At 34.7% G+C, this 21,127-nt stretch overlaps 1 protein-coding gene and 1 pseudogene across 3 annotated transcripts in view; one reads left to right on the top strand and one right to left on the bottom strand.

Annotated features, from left to right (window-relative positions):
- Nucleotides 1-21,127, bottom strand: part of CWC27 (CWC27 spliceosome associated cyclophilin) — a 256,232-nt gene that overhangs the window by 189,511 nt on the left and 45,594 nt on the right. The gene's annotated exons all lie outside the window — the stretch shown is intronic.
- On the top strand, nt 10,460-10,585 carry LOC116275203 (annotated as a pseudogene).

Raw genomic sequence — 21,127 nt, 5'->3', positions numbered from 1 at the left:
TGTGCCTGAAATGGTAGCTTTTTATTCACAAAAATAAATAAAATTATACTTATAAATGTAAAACCCATAAGAAAAAATATTTTTAATAAAATTACCCATTTCTGTTTTGTTAATTTGGATTTTCAAAGATATGTTTCTATACTACCAAGAGGTTTCTATACTGTGCAAGAGGTTTCTATACTATGCAAGAGGTTTCTATACTATGCAATCTCCAGAAACATTCAGTTGTTTTGGCGGTGGGATCCAGGGACACTCCCAGAATTGCAAACTCTTTTCCTGTCTACAACTGAATCCAAGGACAATCTTTAGAAAAAATTCTTGCTTCACCAAATATAAAGCTTGCTTTTGGAGATGGCTCAGGGGAAAGGATTAAGAGCTTAGGTGTACACAGCCTGAAGAAACAGGATAGTATAAGCATTTGAGTGGGAAACTTTTGGATCCTAGGTATAGAATACACATGTGTCCTTGGAGTTTACAAAGAAACACTTTAGTTTCAACAGAAACAAACAGCAGACAGACAAGGAAGGACAGACATCAGTAAAAATACAGTGAAGATAAATGCTTGGAAATCGCTCCACTTTCTTTTTGAATGTGTCACTGTACCGAGCATTACCTTTTGGCCAAACTAAGAAGAGTGATTATCATCTACTTTAACTGAGACTGAAAGGTGTTTCATAGAACTCCAAAAACTAAATTATAAACATGAGGTTAAAACAAAATGTGAAGTTATTCCAGATCTCTTGTAGGGACCTAGAAAATTACATCAAAGTTCCCTTAGTTTAAAAAAAGAAAGAAAGAAAAAGTTCTCTTTGTGTTTACCATACATAAAAGAATACTGAGGTAGTATGAGGAGACTTAATATCAGAGCTTTACAGAGGAGTTCATTGAAAGTTCAAATCAGAAAAGAGCAGAGTTATGCTGCTGGTTACAAAAATCACAGAAAAAAGTTGTACTTGTTGCCTTATTATGCAAACAGATATAATTCAATAAAGGTTGAAAGTTTTTTTTTTTTTTAATTTGGTTTTACTTTCTTTAGAACATATTTGAATATTCATGATATAATGTGTTTTTTTTTTTTTTAAAGAGAGGGATGTGACAACTTTTGAGATTGCTTCCGTAAAACAATTCACAGATGATTTTCCCTCCATCTCATGTTTAGTGATACTATACATAATATTTTTGGTAATTCTCATTTACTCTCCTAACAGAATAATTTCACCTAGTGTTATTAATGATCAATATAATAAAGTTTCCTGTTGGCTCCAAAAGTATGATTAAGTACTTCTACTTTCATTCAGAAGTTCCAGCAAATATGTTCAAGAAAGACAGGAGCAATTAAGAGCTTATATGTTCTGAATAAATGATGGATCTAACTTAAGGAAAAAATAATTTTGATTATATTCAGACACTCAACATTCTCCTCCTACATTGTGTGGCAAAACTGATAACTAGCTTCAGCACAAAGTTCTGGGTGAAGGTCATAGGAAAAAGAGAATCAAAACTATTTGAGTATGTCACTGAGTTATTAACTTCCAAATAAATCTAGGTTACAAAGAATACATGAACTGAAAATAAAAGCCTACACAGAACAATACAAGTGGTTGTTTAACTTCTAAGATTAACCAAGTTGTGCCATCACTTAACATTGAAGCCCAAAACAATCTAACAGCCTCTTTATATCACACCAAATACCTCTCAAGGACATTTAAACTGCTGAGGAATCATCTCAAAAGCATGCATTGGTCAATAAGAGAATCCAGTTATATACAGATGGTAGCATTTATTCCTCCATCGCTGATACCAAAGAAATTCAAAGTAGATGCTTTACAACCTAAAATAGTATAAACAAAATACAAAAAGAACTGTATCTGAGGATCTTTAGAACTAAACTATGTGTCATTTATCTGGTCTGGTTTAAGCATGAGCTGATTTGAAAGCCATGAGATGAACCTGAATGGAGTTTTCAAATATCCAGAACCAATGGAATACATACAGAAATCTGTGTGTGGGGGTATGTGTGTATAATACAAAATAATTTGGAAATACGTGGGCTTACCATCTACCAGTTACTGCTCTAAGAGCTTTACATATTTTAAATCACGTAACCCCACACCAGTCCTATAATATAATACTATTATAAGCTCACTTTACAAATGAGAAAACTGAGGTTACAACTTGCTCTAGATCTCTAGATTTCATAGCTAGGCAGAGCCAGATTTGTTTAGTCCTAGAGTCTGTGCTCTATGCTCTTAAGCCACTATACAAGCAGTTCATAAGTATGGTTCGTGGACCCTGGGAAACTCTGAAATCATTTCAAGAGGGTCTATGAGGTAAATACTATTTTAATAATATTAAATGTGATTTGCCCTTTCACTGTTTTGACATTTGTACTGAGGGTACAACTGCTGGATGAGTCAAAGTGGTGTAGCAAGTCTAAAAGTTGTTGTATTTGTCTCTGCCAGGTACTCACAGTAGTTTTTTAAAAATGCCAGTTTCATTTAATATCCTTGATGAAGCAGTAAAAAAAAATATTAATTTTATGAAGTTTCAACTTGAATATAGTATTTTGTGTTATGGAACAGAAGTATGCACAAAGCACTTCTACTGTAGACATAAGTATGATAGTTGTTTTGAAGAAAAACACTTGTGCGAATATATGAATTGTGAGCTAAAACTGTCTGGTTTTCTTTACGGTATACTCGATATTTGAAAGAAAAATGGACAAACTTTGTTATTCTAATCTGGAAACAAAGTGAGCCTCTCATTTCAAAAAAAAAAAAAAAAAAAGACTGAAACTATTAGTAGACAATAATAAAATTTGAGCTTTCAAGCAAAAATTGGAATTTTAGAAAACTCAAAACCACTACCATGGAATTACCCAAACACTGAAAGATGTTTTTGAAAACAAGTGATGACATTAACAAATGTGATTTTTTGGATATTACAGAACAAGATGTATCAACATTTGGAAGATCTGCATAACCTGATGGATCAATGCTTTCCACATGACCAATGCACAATATTACAAAATCATACATGGGTGAAAGATTCATTTAAAGTGCAAAATAAACCAAAGGATTTTAAGGTACAAGAGACTAGGAAGGGTTTATTTATTTGGTTTTAGATTTTACATTGCATGCAACTTATAAGAAAGTATTACTTGTTGAGTTTTGGTTAAGTATTAAAAAAAGAATAACCACAAATATATGTGCTATTAAATACTCCTCCTTTCTACATTATATATCTATGTAAAGCCAGATTTGCCTTCTAGAGTTTGACCAAGACAACATAGTACATGCAACAGAGTGAATAATGAGACAGATATAGGAATCTAGCTGCCTTCTATTAAACCAGTTATTAGTTATAAAAATGTAAAATAAAACCACTCTTCTCACTAAATTTTTTTGGCAAAATGATTATTTTTTTCTAAAATGTATGTTATTTATGTGAAGATTTAATGGAGTTTATTATTAGTTTTCCTTTCCAACTTTTATTTTAGGTTTAAGGGGTACATGAGCAGGTTTGTTACACGAGTAAATTATGTGTCACAGGGTTTTGGTGTATAGATAATTTTGTCACCCAGGTAATCAGCATAAAACCTTATGGGTAATTTTTCAAATGTTTTTTTAAAATTTGTTTTAATTTCTAATAAAGTATATATATATATATATATATATATATATATATCAAATAAATAAAAACTGTTTGGAGTCCTCAATAATTTTTAAGATTGTAAAGGGTCCTGAGGCCAAAAAGTTTGAGAAATGCTGAATAAAACTACACTGTCTTCTACATGTGTGAGTGAGTGTGTACATATACACATGGTGGCAGAGGGGAGGGGAGGAAAGTAGGGATTTTCAACTTCCCTAAGGGGAAGAAAATGTATTAACCGGCAAACATGAAAATTATCTTAGCAATTATAATTCTATTAATTCAAGAAATTGTCATTCAACATTTTAAAAACTAGCATCTTCACTTAGCAGAAAATAGAAATAATAAGCTAGAAAACTATCAGAGGTCTGATGAGTAGTAAACCTGTTTGAGCACTCCTGAATGTCTGAAGTATACAAAATCAAATGTGTGGCTAAAAAATAAACCATATTTGTAATGTAAGGGAATTACTGATATAAGCATAACATAATATAATAAACAACATATTCAAAGCCTTGAAGAACCAGCTGAGACATAGCATTTTTAAATGTGCCCTAATCACACATCAGATGCTCACTAAATGTATAGCAAAGACTTGGAACAAACCCAAATGTCCATCAATGATAGACTGGATTAAGAAAATGTGGCACATATACACCACGGAATACTATGCAGCCATAAAAAAGGATGAGTTAATGTCCTTTGCAGGGACATGGATGAAGTTGGAAACCATCATTCTCAGCAAACTAACACAAAAACAGAAGAACAAACATCGCATGTTCTCACTTATAAGTGGGAGTTGAACAATGATAACACATGGACACAGGGAGAGGAACATCACACAATGGGACCTGTCAGGGGGTGGGAGGCTAGGTGAGGGATAGCATTAGAAGAAATACCTAATGTAGGTGATGGGTTGATGGGTGCAGCAAACCACTATGGCACATGTATACCTATGTACCCCAGAACTTAAAGTATAGTAGAAAAAAAAAAAAGGGAATAAACGTATTAAAATGATTTTCCTTCCTCATACTTGCCATTGAAGTTATTGTCAGCATATATTCAGCAATTAAGTATAGGAGGTCTTCTGTGTAGTTCTAATGGTATTCCATGTATTTTACACATATACACACACATGCACACATACATTTGTATATGTATACAAATATAAGTTATATATTTCTTTCTCAATACCTATTTTTTTCCTGGTAGAGTTCTAATAGATCCCAAATTAAATTTTTCAAATTGGGGAAAAATTAATATCAATTATAGCCTGTTTCTGGAGGAAAATTTTACTTAAATTCTAAATAACATACAAATAAAATTACAAACATGATCCATTCGTAAGTTGAGTCAGTACTGACATTAAGCCATTAATTCTAAAATTGGAAATTGACTGAATTTCCTGGACCTAACAAACAATCTCATATGAAAAAGAATAAAACACATGAGTCATAAAGTGTACGAGTGAGGCTTGTTTTTAGAACATTCAAATCATGAAAAATCATTTTATAAGAAATGACATTAGCAATCTAAGTATCCTGTTATAATACAATCTGTTTCAAATAAAATACAGAAATATTAAAAATCACATTTTCATTTTGCACATTGATATTATCATTTGCATGATCACAGATTGAACATTCACTCATTCCATTAAATAAATGGGTGAATATTTACCATATACCACATACCACAGATGGCTGTGATCAGCTTCTCTAGGTGGCTTCCTGCCCTTTTGCTTGCATGTACTCTTTTGATTAACTATTTTATGGGTAGGGGGAAATAATGTGAATTTAGTAACTGTCTCTGAATTTGATGTGTTGTTGTAAATTGGTGAGTGGCCTGGGAGCTTTCAGAGGATAGTACAGGTAAAACTAAGCCAGATTTACATTCAGACTCAAACGACCTAGGTTTTCAGTAACAAAATAATCTTGAACAAGTCACTTATCTTCTATTCATAAAAGCTTTATTTGTAAAATAAGGAAACTGGGTACTATGTTCTGAATGTTTATAACCTCTTTTGGGCTCTTTTATAAGGGCACTAATCATACTTATAAAAGAGGCCCAAGAGAGGTCCCAAGCCCCTTCTGCCATTTGAGGATGCAGCAAAAGGCAGCTGCCTATGAACAGGGAAGCGAGCACTCATTAGACATCAAATCTGCCAGTGCCTGAATCTTGGACTACCCAGCCTCCAGAACTGTGAGAAAAAAAAATTCAGTTATTTATAAGCCAGCTGGACTATGGTATTTTGTTATAGGAGCCCAAATGGACTAAGACACTGGGAGATAGTTAATATGGTTCTTTCAACTGTAAACTTCCATAATTCTATTTAGGTGCTGTAAACATTTGGCACAGGAAGATTAAGTGGGACAGAGGATTAAGTGTTACTTAATAGGAAAACAATGGTAGTACAAATGACTCATGCTAGCTACTTTAAAAATGTCTAATACATTTTTCTTAAATTAAAAATGTCACATAGTAAAATGAACAGGATTCAGAAAGACTCACCTGAAAAATTCTGAAAATTATTAGAGAATACATAGTCCTCCTGCCTTATCCAAGAGGGATACATTCCAAGACTCCGGGTGGATAAAACTGTGGAAACCTGCATAGTATGAAACCCCATATATACTACGTTTTTCAATTTGATACCAAGATGGCTACTAAGTGACTACCAGGCAGCTAGCATATAGAGTGCGGATACATTGCACAAAGGAATGATTCATATCTTGGGCAGCACAAAACAGGATGGTGTAAGATTTCATCACACTACTCAGAATGGCATGCAATTTAAAACTTATGAATTATATATTTCTGGAATTTTCCATTTAATATTTTTGGACTGTGGGCAACCAAAACTATGGAAAGCAAAACCATGGATAAAGGTGGACTATTGTGTCCTTAATAAGTATGTAGTATTTTGAAAATAGAAAAAGAGAATATGATATAATTTAAATAGCTATAATTTATTAAATGCCTACTAATTCATATTAGCATTACAACAATCTGGTAAAATAGCTATTTTTACTTCTGTTTTTAAATATGGAAACTGAGGATCAAAGAGATTAAATAAGTCAGGCAAAGATACTAAGTTAAAAAGTGGTACAGCTGGTATTCCAACTTGGATGTGTTTAACTCCAAAGCAATACTCTTTCCTCTATAAAAACATTGTATTCCTGATTCCTACAAACAAGTTCTTTTTTTACAGTCAAGTTTCAATTGCTAATGGTAATGGGAAAAGGAACAACATGGAAAAATAAAACTCACACAAACATGGTATAAAAGCTTATGACATGCAATAAATTCCTGTAAGACGAGTTCTGAGGCTAGCTAAGATACTGGGTCAGATGGTTCTAGGTACCTTCCAAATCTTAAATGTGAATAATATTCCCAATTCATTGAAATTTAAACAGATTATCTACTCCAATTTCCTACTTATTAGAGAAATTTACAATTTTTTGTTAAATGAATTGTAAATTAAATACAAATATCAAGTATATTATTGAGAGGATTGGGGGAATCTTCTAAGGAAAGGATGCGAAGCCCTGCTATGTTAACTTTCTATTTTCTTTCAATGTGCTTGCTTAAAAGAAAATCACATTGAAAATTCAAAAGGCAATTTTAACCTAGGTTACTACCGTTTGCTTAAAAGTGGGAAAAAATTGTTCCAGAGAAGAATATGCTGATTTGCTTTTTCATTTCCATTTACTTTTTCTTTTCTTAGGATGAGACAACAAAATTGCCACACACATACACGCACAATGCTCTGAAGAAAATTAAGGAGGACATGTCCAAGAAAATTTACCAACTAAAAATTTATCTTGGATAATGAAAAGGAAACTAAAATTTCTAAGTATTATACAGGATAAAACTGAAAGCAGAAGACATGAAACTAACAGTTGTATTATACTGTGATCTTAGCAAAAAGAAAAAAAAAAAAACAAAGTTAAAAATTACTACTAACTTATTAACCAAAATAATTAGTGAACTATAAAGTTGGAACTTACTGCTTGTCCTTTAGTTTATCAAGAATGCCATCCTGTCAAAAAAACTGATTGATCAAGGAAATTTGCAAGTTTCTAAGTACAATCTAAATATTAACATGCAAGTATAAAGTGCCATCAAAAATATTGGGGGCATTTATAGGACATTCCAAACAACCACAGCAGAATACACATTCTTTTCAAGTGCACATGGAACATATACCAACATTCACTATAGGCTGGGACAAAAAACAAGTCTCAATAAATGTCAAACAACTGAAATCATACAGAATATGTCCTCTGACCACAATGAAATTAACGTAGACATCAGTAACAAAAAAAATTTGAGAAATTCCCAAATATTTGGAAATTAAACAGCACACTTCTATATAACCCACAGGTCAAAGAAAATGTCACAAGGGAAATTAGGAAAGATTTTGAGCTGAATGAAAATGGGAACCCAATTTTATCAGTCCAGGTTCAACCAGAGAAACAGAATCAGCAGAAGACAGATAAATAGATAATAAGATAGATAGATAGATAGATAGATAGATAGATAGATTACAAAGAATTAGCTTATACAATTGTGGGAGCTGTCTAGGCAGATCTGAAATCTGTAGAGCAAGCAAGCCATCAGGAAGGGCATGCTGGAACTTTTGGGCATGAACTGAAGCTACTATTCACAGATGAAATTTCTTCGTTTTCAGGGAAGTCTGAGCTCTGCTCTTTGGACTTTCAAATGATTGAACCACGTCCCCAGATTATCTGTGATAATCTGCTTTACCTAAAGTCAGTGATTAGAGATGTTAATCACAACTACAATATAACATCATATCAAAACCTAGATTAGTGTTTGATGGAATAACTAGAAATTGCCCAGCCAAGCTGACTTACAAAACCAACCATCCAAACAACATATCAAAATTGGTGAGATGCAGACAAAGCAGTGCTGAGAGGGAAATTTCAAGTTTTAAATGCATACATCAGAAAAGAAGAGGGGTTCAGAAGCAATCATCTAAACTTCCATCTTTAAAAGCTAAAAAACAAAACCCCAAAACAGACAAGAAGAAACAGGGGAAGAGCAGAAGGAGCAAATTAAATAAGTAGAAAAAAGGAAGCTGGAGACCTACATGATTTCAAGGCATACTAATACAGATCATGTAAATATATATCTCAAGGACTTTTAATAACATAGGAAACTTGCCAATTTGTTAAATTCTTAGTTCCAACCTCTCCCTGCTTACCATGTTCCAGATATAACTTTCACAGAAGTTGAGACCTATTTGCACCCTTAAAGGTAGCAGGTAGTTCAATTCTTTAATTTTTAAGAAAAGAACACCGAATGTCAAATAGTTGGGGAAGAGATATGCAAAACTATAAGCATGGTTTCCAAACTCCCTCCCAGAGCTCTTTCCATTGCAACATACAGTCTCCAAGTTGCCTTATACGTTACTAAAAATTTGACACACCTGATTTACTGTGCTGTAGCTGTTGGGAAAACATGCCATTATACCAACTTGCTCATTTTCTTTTACTTCTTAAATGTATCCACAGGCTACCATGAGAGGCACCTTTTTGTGAATTAGAAAAGAACACTTCCTGGCCGGGCGCGGTGGCTCACGCCTGTAATCCCAACACTTTGGGAGGCCGAGGCGGGCGGATCAGGAGGTCAGGAGATGGAGACCATCCTGGCTAACGCGGTGAAACCCCGCCTCTACTAAAAATTAGCCAGGCGTAGTGGTGCGCGCCTGTAGTCCCAGCTATTCAGGAGATTGAGGCAGGAGAATCTCTTGAACCCAGGAGGCAGAGGTTGCAGTGAGTCAAGGTCACACCACTGCACTCCAGCCTGGGTGACAGAGCAAGACTCCACCTGAAAAGAAAAGAAAAGAAAAGAAAAGAGAAGAAAAGAAAAGAAAAAGAACACTTCCTCTGGGGGGTGCCTTCTAGAGGAAAAAGCAAAAAACAAAAAACCCACAAAACTTTTCTAGACTGAAGCATTAGAAGAAGGTACCCTTAGGACTGACATAGCCTCATACCAGTGCAGAAGGCTTGGTGAGTAGAGCCCCAGCTAGACTTCAGCCCATACTCACATTCTATAACTAAGCTTCCCTTTTCAGGTCACAATCTGCACAACCAACTTTAGTAGTCCACTTACTAATCATTCACCATCTTGCTGAATGCAGAAAATCAAGTAATGTTAGTCCATAAAAATATTCCATTCATAAATGAATCACATACAGAAAAAAATCTTTTAAAACAATATCTTAAAACTCTTAAGCTATATCTTAAAACTCTTGGCATAAAAAAGTTCTAATATTGTAAATACTCTAGTAAAACAACAATATTAAAAGAGGAAGACTTTATTACCAATGCTTTCTTTTAAAGAGTTATATTTCTTTTAAAGATTGATATTTTATGTTTGTTTTCTTTAGTAAGATTTGAAGTGTTTTTGTAAGTGCTATATTTAAAAAACACATAGATGGAAAAAATAAAGCAAGATATTTTCATAAGCAATAAATGTCATTGGGTTTTCAGCAAGGACATTTATGTTTCTAAAATAAAACACTTGCATACACTAGCTAGCTAAAGTTAGAACTTTATCTTTTAAATTTGTTTCCCTCAGTGAACATATCCATAATCATATTGGTAGACAGGTTATTTTTGTTCTATGAGGTTGTCATAAAGTTTTTATTATAAAGGATGTTCTCAAGTATAATGCTTTCATTTTTATAAACATTCAAAATTAAACAAAAGAAATAAAAATAATTAACAATTTTAATAAAATACAGTTAGCAAACATTATCTTAAAAGAGACCATTCCTAGCTTTGAGCAGTGGCAGTATCATAGCCAATGAGGTTTAGCCGAGGTGCGATTATTGCTAATTGAAAAGAGACCATTCCTTTCACTAGCAAATTTACTCTTATATCCTACTTACTGCAGTTTGAGTTCTGACTGGTTGAAAGCATAAACCCGCCTTAAAACGCACCTTCAGGAAAATTCTATTTAACCTCACTTGACTTAACATTTTACAGAGATTTCCTATGTATTTAGAGTGCTCAGTCTGTTTATACCATTTGGTACTTTTTAATGTATTACTTTCTTAATTTCATGTGCTCATGTTTTACAGAGCATGAGTTAGGCAGTAACTGCATCTGATGCCAAGTCATTCTCTGTATCCAACAGAGGGATGTAGGAGGTGGGAGAACCAGGATGCTTATGAAGGATAACAGCTACTAATTTTGTAGGCAGGCTTGTCTTGTCTCCCTATCCCCATAGACTGGCTTCATCAATTCTACTTCATTGGAACTACACCCTTTAAATACAGTCGCTTAAAAAATACTAATCTGGTTGCCATATAGGCTTAATAACTGCTGTCAATTACCTAACAAATTAATTTTTAATTTTACTTTGAAATATGCCATGGTTGGAAGAGAGTATCAGACAGTGAGCTGCTCCATGGTTGTTAAATAACAGAAGTGGATTGTGTGGTATCAATGGTACTTTAAACTTTATAATCACAGGCCATCAATGGCATCATGTTTTAAAAGTAGTCTCATGTACATATTTCATCTGACCTTATCAAAACACTACTGAAATAGGAAGAGCAGGTATGGATTGCATTTTACTGATGAGGAAGCAGGAGATTCAGAAAAGTTGATTTACTCAGATCTCATTTCTAGCAAACAATGTTGGCATCAGAACCTAAATCTTCATAGATCACAGTTGTCATTAAATTTGAGTAACATTTGTTATTCAAATAAATTGTAGACTAGTGCTAGAAATAAAATTTGTTTTCATCATGCTCCTATGTAAACTCATTCTTCTCACTAAATCACTACCTCATTTACTGTAGTGATTTGATATTCATTTTCAAATTATAAAAAGTGAAATAATAATCTAATATAGTAATCTTACCAAACCTTCCTACTCATATTACTCTTTTCCAAAAATGCAGAAATTCAATATTAATCCAGCCTTGAATCCTTCAAATTGATTTACTCTAGTGTTAAAAAAAATAATCTATTAATATGTTTATCTGTACACTTGAATTAACACACAAACAAAGCAAAATGAGTTATATTTACAGTTTATTATCCAGGAAGGTAAATCATTATCTGGTTCCAACCTATCTTTTCCAGCTTTATTTCCAACTATATTCTCTCCTCTGGTCACAATGGATTATTCCTCAAATACACCCTGTACTTTTCTCAGTTTCCTCTTCTGGAAATTCCCTTCCCCACCCATTTCCTCTTATTCAAACTCTGCCCCTTCTTCAAGGCCTAAAATTAATGCTACTTGCATACATGCAGACTTCCTAATCCATAAATTCAAAATTAATCTCTCCGTGTTCCATGAAGCTACTGTACTTTCTCTAATCTTGTGTTTTATATAGATTTCATTGTATACAGACAGCTAACTATCTGGCTCAGCTGAGAGCTTTTTTGGTGGGGAAGGGTAGTATCTTTATCTTTCTATATGCCACTTGGATGTTGCAGATGTCTGAAAAGCTATTTGATGGATGTAAATTACCTATCAAACTGAACACTGCCTTAAGGTTTTCATCATGTCGTGTCTGTCTCCTCAATCTCTAACCTTGGCTCCTCCCAGTTAATTTTCCATATTATTATTATACAATGGTGATCTCTCAAAAACAAACCCTAAACATGTCACTTTCCAATTTTAAATCTTTGTATTGTTTTCTACCATCTAAAGGACAGAGCCCAGTTTCCAAATATACCATACAAGGCCCGTCATGACCTGGCCCCAGTCTATTTCTCTAACACTTTCTACCAATTCCTGCAGACAGGCAACCACGTGTACAAAAGTTCCTGCAGATATCAGGATATCAAACTCTCACCTATCTCCTTGCACCTACTTTCTGTATCCTTGGTAAACCATTCTAATATCCCGTTCCTTAACCCTCATCTCAAGGGAGGTATAATATGGCAGTTAAGTCAAGGATATCTGTGTTTAAATCCTAGATTGTTGAGTTCTGGGAGAGTAATCCTGAATAAGTTAAACTTTTAAAAACACAATTAGGGAAAGGTGGAAAAGCTCTCTAATTTCACCATTCTTTCCCTACTCTTTTTGCAATACCACTCTGATCCTATGGTAAAGTGAGCAGCTTCTGGATTTTCTGCAAAACAAAAAACTAAGGGTCAGAATTAGAATGTAAGCTCTATGTTCCCTGCAGTAGAAGATTAAAACAGGTAAGTTTTAAAAGCAAATGTGCTTTAAACTTTCTTTTCTTCTAGTTCCTTATTCACTACATGCTGAAGTGTGAAGTAACAATACACAGAAAATGTTAAATCCTTTTTTGCTTAATAGTCTACCCCAGCAAGGGTATTAACATATTTTCACATTTATTTGCCTCATCTATTATCTTTGGGGAAATATCTGTTAAGATCTTGTGACCATTTAAAAAATTGCTTTGTTGGCCGGGTATGGTGGCTTACGCCTGTAATCCCAGCACTTTGGGAGGCCGAGGCAGGTGGATCATGAGGTTAGGAGATTGAGACCATCCTGGGCAACATGGTGAAACCCTGTCTCTACTAAAAGTACAAAAATTAGCTGGGCATGGTGGCACGTGCCTGTAATCCCAAGTACTCGGGAGGCTGAGGCAGGAGAATCACTTGAACCAGGGAGTTGGAGGTTGCAGTGAGTCAAGATTGCTCCACTGTACTCCAGCCTGGCGACAGAGCAAGACTGTCTCAAAAAAAAAAAATTGCTTTGTTTTCTTATTGTTGAATTTTAAGAGTTCTTTATATATTCTGGATACAAGTCTTTTATCAGATAGATGGTTTGCAAATATTGTTTTCCCAGTCTGTGGCTTGTTTTTTAATCTCCTTAAAAGCATCTATTACAGAGCCAAAGGTTTTTTTTTTTTTTTTTTGATAAAGTCTACTTCGTCATTTTTGTTCACAGATCATGCTTTTGTGTTTAAAAAACTCACTGTCAAACCCAAGTTCATACAGATTTTCTCTTACTTTTTCTTGTGGAAGTGTAATAGTTTTACGTTTTGGTCTATGATCCATTTTGAGTAAATTTTTATATAAAGTGTAAGGTATGTATTAAGATTTATTTATTTGCACATAGACCTCCAATTATTCCAGTACCACTTGTTGAAAGGACTATCATTTTTCAATCAAATTAACTTTGTACTTTTGTCAAAAAAAATCAGATGACTTTATTTGTGTAAGTCTGCTTGCGGACTCTGTATTCTGTCCCACTGATCTCTCTCTCTCTCTTTCAACCATCTTTTTTTTTCCTTCTTTAAGATTTAATAGGTATGTCATACTCTAGATTTTGGTTAACATATACTTAAGTGGCTCTTCTAGTTCAAGGTATCATACTCTGTAAAAGGATTTATTTTTGTTCTAAAAATTAGAATGAAAATATAACAACAACAACAACAACAAAAAGTTAAACAGAACTTGAGTGATATGAAGCAGATAAAAACTGTTGTACAATGACACAATATACTAAGGCCAGGTCACTGCTCCAGCTGAAAATTGGGAGTTGTTTCACCTTAAAGAGCCCAGATGAAGTGTGCCCTTTGGTATAGTATATTTCCATGTCAGATTTACAGCTTTGTAAGGTTTTGTTTGTTTCCATTTTGTGTATATCTGGTTTAGGTGCCAGGTGTTCATCTAAAGTAATCTTGAGCAGTTACAGTATTTAAAAAAAAGAACAGTTCAAATAAATACACAGTATCAGCTTTCAAACACTCTTAAAATATTAGTTAAAACTTTTGAAAAAATAAACTGAGAAATTTCTCATATGTTTCTTTGTTGGAATAACACTATCAGTTTTATGAAAAGTATTTACTAGGGGTTTTTATATGTATGAATAGCAAAAAGCTCTGAATGACCTTAAACTACATGAATTAAGGTAATTCAAACATCCTCCCTTACTATGACCATAATACCAAAGACTGAAAGCAGTGATGCTACAATTTAACCATTCTTAGGTTGTAATTCCTTTCTAAAGGCAAGAGTCCTAAGTTGTCAATTTGTGTTGCACCCCATGCTTAAGTACTATAATAGGTGTTTTGTCCCTGTATTAGTCCATTCTCATGCTGCTAATAAAGATATAACCAAGACTGGGTAAAGGAAAGAGGTTTAACTGACTCAGTTCCACATGGCTGGGGAGGCCTCACAATCATGGCAGAAGAAAAAGGGAGAGCAAAGTCACATCTTACATGGTGACAGGCAAAGAGAGCATGTGCAGGGGACCTCCCCTTTATAAAACCATCAGAGGCCGGGCATGGTGGCTCACGTCTGTAATCCCAACACTTTGGGAAGCTGAGGTGAGCGAAAAACGAAATCAGGAGATTGAGACCATCCTGGCTAACACGGTGAAACCCTGTCTCTACTAAAAACACAAAAAGTTAGCTGGGCATGGTGAGCGCCTGTAGTCCCAGCTACTCGGGAGACTGAGGCAGGAGAATTGTGTGAACCCGGGAGGTGGAGCTTGCAGTGAGCTGAGATTGCGCCATTGCACGCCAGCGTGGGCGACAGAGCGAGACTCTGTCTCAAAAAAAAAACCAAAACAACAAAAACAAAACAAGAAAAAAAAATCCATCAGATCTTGTGAAGCTTACTATCATGAGAACAGCGTGAGGAAAGACCCAGCCTCATGATTAATTACCTCCCATTAGGTCCCTCCTACAACATGTGGGAATTATGGGAGCTACAATTCAAGAGGAGATTTGGGTGGGGACATAGCCAAACCATATCAGCCACCCCTTTTTTATTTTAGGTTCGGGGGTATACGCAAAGGTTTCTTACATAGGTAAATATGTGTCAGAGGGATTTCTTGTACATATTACTTCATCACCCAGGTATTATTAAGTCCAGTATGATGTCCCTTTTTTCCCACTGAAAATTATTACAGTTCACTGACACAACTTAGAAACAAAGCTAGTTTGGCTAACAAAAGGAACCCTCTCACTTTGTCTCCTTAAAGTCAAGTGACCATTGTCTTCTGCAAACATCTGAACCTATCATTAAAAAGACAAAATAATCTAGATCCTAACTTGCTTTTTAACTTTATTTGCCTTTATTCACTTATGCTCCCAACATATAGGAAAAAGCTAAGCAACATGTGTATCTTTATTACTAATTAATTGACCACAAAACCTAGGAACAAAGATCTTTAAATAGCTACTAAAAGGCAAGCACATTTTGCTCCATAATTATTTTTATACTACACAGCACAGGCTAAAACAATAAAAGGAACAAAATGTAATTTTTAAAACTTCACTAAAATACTAAGAAATCCTACCTGAGAAAGAGCATAAAGCCAAACAATAAGGCTGTTGAATAACTCTGCAATGTTATCCTGGTCTTTGATTTCTGGGCTATTCTCCAATACCATCAGGATTAGATATCCTCACCTTCTATCACACTAAATGTATTTCCACAGGTCAGCTACATATATCATTTTTTATAGGCGACTAGACAAGTACATACAAACTTCACCCAAAACTGACTCTTTCCAAACAGCAGCAGGATATAAAATACAAGGTCCCATAACACCCTAGTCTTTGTCCCAGGCCTACACAATATCTATCTGGATGCTTTGGAGCCAAGCCAAAGGCTTTCGTTTTAACTTTGTTAAACAAAGCCTGTCTTTAAAATATTTCAAGTTGCTGTCAATATTGTGAACAAAAAAGCATATCCGGAAATTTTCTATTAATTTATAATGACTAATAAAACTAAAGTAAATGCTTATCTAAAAGGAAGAAGAAATTGGCAGGAAGTCATTATATAACTTTCAAAGCTAAGAAAACATTCTTTTTTCAATGGAATCAAGGAAATCAAATATACAGTAAGGACAAATCTAACTTCCTATCTATTGAGTACATACATACCTTTGATCTCATGAATTTCCAGAACAAACTGAAAATACAGATTAAAAAGAAGTGATTCAGCAACTTGAACTCATATGCCAATTAACATCTGCCTTTGACCTTAAGAAAAGTACTTTTCAGAAAGAGCAAAAACCCACCAATTATCATATAATTTTTAGACTTTTAAAATAAGATAACTGTAAATAAGTAGGTAAATCAACACCACAAATGTTAAAATGAAAAGCAGGCTAAGTTCACAACATAAAATTAGGAATTAGAAAAAGCATTAACATGTATTAAGGATCTGTAAAGGAAATGTGAGTATACAAAAAATAAATCAAATGTGAAATTACATTTAAAAATATAACAAGGCACTGATGGGCTTCAAAATAAAAATGGAAATCCTACTGAAGGTTTAACACTCACATAGGTGCATTTAAAAACATAATTAAATCAAAATAAATGCACACACATAAATTAAATAACTGAGACTCATGGTACAGCTATATCTAAATAATAAAGAGTAAGGAGGGAGAAGAGATCAAATATCCCTAACATATCAAAACTAGCAAAAAGCTAGGAAATAATCATAATGAATTCTGTGAGACTTCAAAGTAGGTCATTACTGAATGGTTTATATTGTGTCTACTGTTATAAGATAATTACACATAAAGGCCAAGATTCAATAAAACTAACAAAATAAAACAAATCCACTCATTTAGAAGATTAATGTTGATAAACACTACAGTGGTGGTTAGTTCTTAAAAAGTTGTAAAACTTTGTAGAAAAAAATGATTTCTAAATTACATACTAAACCTACTGAGGTTTTTGTTGTTGTTGTTTTAGAGGGAGTAGATTCTAACATAATGTATTTTATGAAAGCCAAGCAAATTTTATAAATTCGTCTTTAGGTCACTTGAATAAGTACCCCTGGTAGAATAGAGGCAATTGTTTTAAATAGTATAGTCTGAAAAGGCCTCTCTGTTAAGATGATATTTGAGCAAGGGACTGAACAAAAAGAATGCATGGCTACTAAGAATAACTCAGAGAAGAAAGTTTCATGCTGAGGTAACTAGAAGTACAGAGGCCTGAAAGAGGAGTGACCTTGGTATGAGAAGAATATGCTTGGTGCAAAGTGAGCAAAAAGAGTAGAGTGGATAATAGCATGGCCAAAACATAAGAAAGTAAAAGGATATGAGGACCAGGACACAGAGTGAAGGGGTTACCTTTGCCAGAAGAAAACAGATTCAGATGCAGATGGGTAGATTTGGTGGTGGGAAAAGGAACAAGTCCTCTCTCACTGCTTCTGTTTCTTAATGAAATACAAGGTGATCAGTCAAAAGTGAGAAGTGGGGTAGAGATGCTGGTTGTTGCAAAGTGGTATGACTCTCTTCCAGGAAAAACAAGAAAATCAACTACAAAAACTATTAGAAATACTGATGAAGCCATTCATTTCCTCCCTACTGTATTCCCATCTTAGAGAACCTGACCTATTCACAGGTCTGAAAAAAAGCAGCCTTGTATCAGTTTGGGTTTTACTGCACATAACAGAAATTCCAAATAATGTGGCTGAATCAACCTGAAAGGTACTTTATCTCATATAGGAAATGTCCAGAGGTAGACATTTCAAGCTGTAACAATGGTTCCACAAAGTCTTCAAGGACGTATGCTCCTTCTACCTCTCTATTCTACCCTCCTTAGCTCAAGTCATCAAATCTGTGTGCCAGGCTGACAGGAAGAGGCAGGTATGAAAGAGGACTAGCTTCTTTCTTCCTTCCTTTAAAAAAGACTGCCTGAATGTCTGACACACTTCTGTTTCACCTTCTGTTCATTTTAGCCAAAATTTGGTCATACGAACATACTTAGCAACAAAGGAGACTGATGAATGTGTTTCAGCTAAGCAGCCATGACTCCAGTTAAACAGTGGCATTCTGGTAAGAGGGAAGGATAGATGATGGAGGAGCTACTCATCCTTGCCACATGTGCATACTTCATGGCTTTCTATTTCCTCTATCAATGGCATAATTGAGCGGACACCTGATCTGGGCCATGCCAATAAGATTCTCTCTCCCAAACATTCAGATTTTGGACACAGAAATCCAGTCAATTTACTTCTGAAGAACTGAAGTGCAAGAAGTAGCAGACTAAAGTTCTATGGAGAAAACAGGTATGTAGGGGATAATGGAACAAATGAATAAAGGAAAAGTATAACAGAAAAGCTGCAAAAGAAGAGAGAAAATGTAACTTCCTGACAACTTGCTTTCTTGAAAAGACTGTATGCAATTCTTTTATCTGGATTCTGTACAACTCCCCTATTCCTTCATACAGAAATTCCTTTACTTGAGCTAATTTGAGTGGGTTTCTATTCCTTATAACCAAAGGATTCTTAAGATATCTAATAAGAAAGTTACAATTTAATGTTGTATGTATATGAAGTGTTTTTCATCTGTGAAATTATGAAAGATATCCATTGTATTCTTCTCCACCCTTGGGTGTAAAGACTGATAAGATAAAATTTCCTTTAGAATTTTGTACTTCTAGAAGTCTGAATTAACTAGGAATTGATATATAGTTCTTTCTAAAATTCAGGTAATGGTAATTATATAATTTTTATTATATTTGCTGTTTTCTTCCTTCGGGCTGCCAGGAATATGATGATTAAATTTATTACATAGTCACAGTTGTTGACAGCAATTTCTGTTTAAATCATAGAGACTGCAGTTGATTGCATTATCTTTTCCAACAGTTCATTGCTCCTCCCTATGAAAGGTTTATACTTCATCTTATTGACATCAGGCTTAACTATATCACTTGCTTTGGCCAGTGAAATAAAGTAGCATATGCCAATTCTAAGCAGACACTTTAAGAGCCAGCATATGATTCCTTCGGCACTCCTTTCCTTCTGCCATGAGAGTAGCACATTTCAGAGAGGAGCTGTTCCCTCATCCCAGGCCTAGAAGATGACGTGGAGCAGATCCACAGCTGCCCACTGGGATGTAGCCAGAGCAAGAAAACAAACATTAGCTGTTTTAAGCCACTGAGATTTGGGTGCATAACCTAATATTGCTGACTAATAAAGAAAGCAATTGAATAAGAAACAATTCAGGATATATGTTTATGTGCAGCAAAACTGAGGTATATTAGAAAAGTCCAACAGGGCGAAAATATCTGAGGACAGCACTAGGAACATCCAGTGTTCCTACCTCAATGCTTATCACTACTACTTCTTAGCCAGTCTTCCAAGCCAGAAAGCTAGGAGTCATCTGGAATATATCCTTGGTATATTTGAAATATACCTTCAGGTCTCCTACATCCAATCTGTTACCAAGTCTTAATAAATCTATCTCCTTAATATCTCTGAAATCCATCCCCACAGATACTACACCTTAGTTAGGCCTTTATTACTTCTCCCTGGATGAGTGTAATAATCTACCAATTCGTCTCTGCTTCAGTCTTCTTCTAATCTATCCCCTACGCTTACATAGTTATATTATATGTGAAATAATGTCACATTTTTGCTAGAAACATTTCGTGTCAGTCTTTCTTTAGCTGGACACACACGACTTGGCTCTGGCCAACCCCTCTCTAGGCTCTGTAGAGGTGTCATATCATTGCAGGTTCAAGTACTGGTTTTGCTGCTTTCTAGCCATGGGAGATAACACAAGTCACTTAACCTCTTAAAGTACAGCTTTTACATTTGTAAAAGAAGGATCATAAAACAAAGTATATCTTATACCTTTGCTGTGGAAGTTATATTAGGGAAATAAGTTGATTTAGCAAAGTGTCTGGCCCCAAGGTAGAATAATAATAAATATTTGTGGAATAACAGAACAATTTCCTAGCTAGAACACCTATGAAAACTTCAAAGCCCTTATTTATTTGTATAGCTTAGATATTGTTTTCAAGTTGCTTATTAGAAACTAAGCAACTTGAAAAGAGACTGATGCTTACTAATTTCAGTATTTTGGGCCCTAGTGCAGTACCTAGTTCAAAGGAAGAACTAAATGACTGTGCAAAACTGAAGTGGTATCCAAAGCGTAGAAAAGTCCCTGAACAGTTGCAGGGGTGTTCAATCTTTTGGCTTCCCTGGGCCACATTGGAAGAAGAAGAGTTGCCTTGGGGCACACATAAAATACCCTAACACTAATAATAGCTGATGACCTAAAAAAAAAAAAAAAAAAATTTCAACAAAAACTCATAATGTTTTAAGGAAGTTTGCAAATTTGTGTTGGGCTGCATTCAAAGCCGTCCTGGGCTGCATGTGATCCATGGGCCATGGGTTGGATAAGCTTGGGTTAGAGAAAAAGGGGAGTAAAAGAAGAGCTAGAGATAGCAAAAATAAAATCGCTAAATATAATTTTCCCTCAGGCTCTTGCATAACTTTGTGTACTTTCGACTTTGTGTAAAACAAAGAAGAACTTTACTTCTTCCGTGGTCCTTCTCTTCCTTATCTTCCCAAACTATACTTGCCAATTTAATTTACAGGGAATTCACAGTATACGGTCTAGGAAGGCCAGAAAGTAGCGAATATTTCACAATTTTTCAACATGACTATATTTGTTCCGGGGTAGAGACGAATGCTGAATAACTTAAAGAATGTTTTTCTGCACATAATCTCAAATCTATGTTTCAAAT

The sequence above is a fragment of the Papio anubis genome, chromosome 5, assembly GCF_008728515.1.
Source record: "Papio anubis isolate 15944 chromosome 5, Panubis1.0, whole genome shotgun sequence".
Lineage (NCBI taxonomy): Eukaryota > Metazoa > Chordata > Mammalia > Primates > Cercopithecidae > Papio > Papio anubis.
Note: the sequence above shows the minus strand (reverse complement) of the source record. Positions and strands in the feature narration are given on the sequence as shown.